Consider the following 2,754-nt stretch of genomic DNA (forward strand, 5'->3'; position numbering starts at 1 on the left):
TTTAATGCATTTTATACCTGCCTCTTTTCCAAGGAGCTCAAGGTGGCGGACACTGACCTTTCCCCCTTCCTCATTTAGTCTACAACAACAACGCTGGCAGGTAGATTAGGCTGAGAGGCGGTGACTGCATCACCCAGTGAGCTCCATGGCCGAGTGCTGGAGCCCAGGTGTCTCCCAGGTCCTAGTCTAAAGCTGTAACCGCTACCACCACTGTCTCTCCAAAGGCTTCTCTCCTCATTGTGACTCACAGGCCCTCACCTGGCAGTCTCAGCGAGGAAGCTGAAAGGGCTCCCTCCCCTTCCCTCTCTCTCTCCGCCACAACCCAGCTGCTGGCAAGAAGTGTGGCAGCTGGCTCACAACTGCTCTGCTAGGAATAGATCAGAGGAGAACTGCCCCCAGTCCTTGCCCTCTCAGCCTTTGCGGATATTTATAGCACTGGGGGAAGTTCAGAATTAATTGTGGGCTCTGCACACACGTCACTAGGAGTCTTGCTGATGTCGGGATTTCAAACCACAGGGCCCCCCTCTTCCTTTGTCCCGGGTCCCTCCTGACACAGGCTCTTGTTGCTCCGACAAGAAGCTGCCAGACTGATTCCCCATCGCACAACAGCACCTGCTGGCAGCTGGCTGGGTACCCTCCAGAGTACCCAGAGGTCTACTCTGCTAACAGTTGTCTTTGAGAAGCACACCAAGGGGGCATAAGAACATAATCCTTTCCATGGAGGCGCAGGTTACAGCAACAGCCAAGGCGACATTTTCCCACCTTCGCCGCATCAAGCAGTTGGTCCCTTACCTTTCCCACCCTGACCTGCCCACACTGATCCATGCAACGGTCACGTCCAGGCTTGACTGCTGTAATTCGCTCTACGCAGAGCTGCCCTTGAAGCTGTCCCAGAAACTCCAGCGGGTGCAGAATGCTGCAGCGAGGCTCCTCACGGGGTCTCTGCTGCCATGGGAGCATATTCACCCAGTGCTTTTCCAGCTGCACTGGCTCCCGGTGGAGTACAGGGTCAGGTTTAAGGTGCTGCTTTCAGTGGCGTAGCATGGGTTGTCAGCACCCGGGGCAAGGCAAGTAATTTGCACCCCCTAACCCATAGATTTGCGCCCCCTAACCCTAACCCCCAGATGTTGCGCCCGGTGCGGCCGGCCCTCCCTGCACCCCCACGCTACGCCACTGGCTGCTTTTGACCTTTAAAGCCCTTCACGGCCTAGGACCCTCGTACCTATGGGACCGCCTCTCCCGGTATGCCCCACGGAGGATCTTAAGGTCCATAAATAGCAACACCCTAGAGGTCCCGGGTCCTAAGGAAGTCAAATTAGCCTCAACCAGAGCCAGGGCCTTTTCAGCACTGGCCCCGGCCTGGTGGAACGCTCTGCCTCATGAGACCAGGGCCCTGCAGGATCTGATTTCCTTCCGCAGGGCCTGTAAGACAGAGTTGTTCCACCTGGCCTTTGGCTTGGAATCAACTTGATCCCCTCCCATTTTCTTTCCCTTTTCCTTTCTTCTCCTGTGATGAGGCTGCATTTTTATGTTTTAATGTTGTATTTTAATCTTGTTTTTAAAGTTGTATTTCAATCAACTTGTTTTTATTATTGGTTGTTAGCCGCCCTGAGCCCGGTCTTGGCTGGGGAGGGTGGGGTATAAATAAAATTATTATTATTATTATTATTGAAGTGAAGGCACGAGACAGGTGTTGATCATGATGTGAGCTGCGCACAGGTGGTCTGAAGCGAGCGAGCGAGCGAGCTACCACCATTCCTGTGGAGCCTCTTTTTATTGAGACAAATATGCAAGCTAGGCAAATACTTTTTTGGGCTGTGACCTTTACACATCTTCCGTCCCGAAATTGTGGGGTGGTACAAAGCTATTTTGGCACCTGTTCCACAGCGTCATTTTCCCCATGCACAGTGTGTGACGTAGGAGACAAAAGGTCTCAGGGAAAAACTTACAGACAGGACACTGCTGACTCTGAGACCGCAAAAGGTCAGACATAGGGGACAATGTTCTAGACAACCATGACTTGTCTGAGGGGGGGTTGTGCCCTGCACCCCAGGGTCACGCGTGCAGGCAGATTGTGGCTGCCTGCTGGGGGGAAGTGTGCTCCCTCCGGACCCCACTCCCCACTCCGCGATATCCCTACAATTATTATTATTATTATTATTATTATTATTATTATTATTACTATTATTATTATTATATCCTGCTGGATCGGGCCAATGGCCCTTCTAGTCCAGCATCCTGTTCTTACAGTGTCCATCCAGATGCCTTGGGCAGGGAGTTCCGCAGGTTAACCCTGCACTGTGTGAAGAAGGACTAGTTTCTGTCTGTCCTGAATGGCTCAACATTCAGCTTAAGGGGATGCCTGCAAGGTCTAGTGTTAGGAGAGGGAGATGACTTTTCTCCGTCCACCCTCTGCATGCCATGGATAACTTTATAAGCTTCTGTCATCACCGTCATCGACAATAATAACAATCATGTCACCTCTTCATTTCCTTTTCTCCAAACTAAGAAGTCCTGAACTCTGCAACCTCCACAGAGGATTCACTCCATCCCCAGTCAGAACTTCTTAAAGGGGATGAGTGATTCCTAAATGTTGCTCTAACCACTCTGCGATACAACCAGAGTATAAGGAGGGGGATTCTTTCCATATTGCTGCAGAGCTGGGCTGGGTGTGTGGTTCTTACTCTAGCCCAGGGATGCCCAGCCTGTGGCCCTGCAAGGTTTCTACGCATTGGCGGACTGCAACTCCGAAGT

The sequence above is a fragment of the Podarcis melisellensis genome (assembly GCF_964234715.1).
Source record: "Podarcis melisellensis genome assembly, chromosome: 7".
NCBI classification, from domain to species: domain Eukaryota; kingdom Metazoa; phylum Chordata; class Lepidosauria; order Squamata; family Lacertidae; genus Podarcis; species Podarcis melisellensis.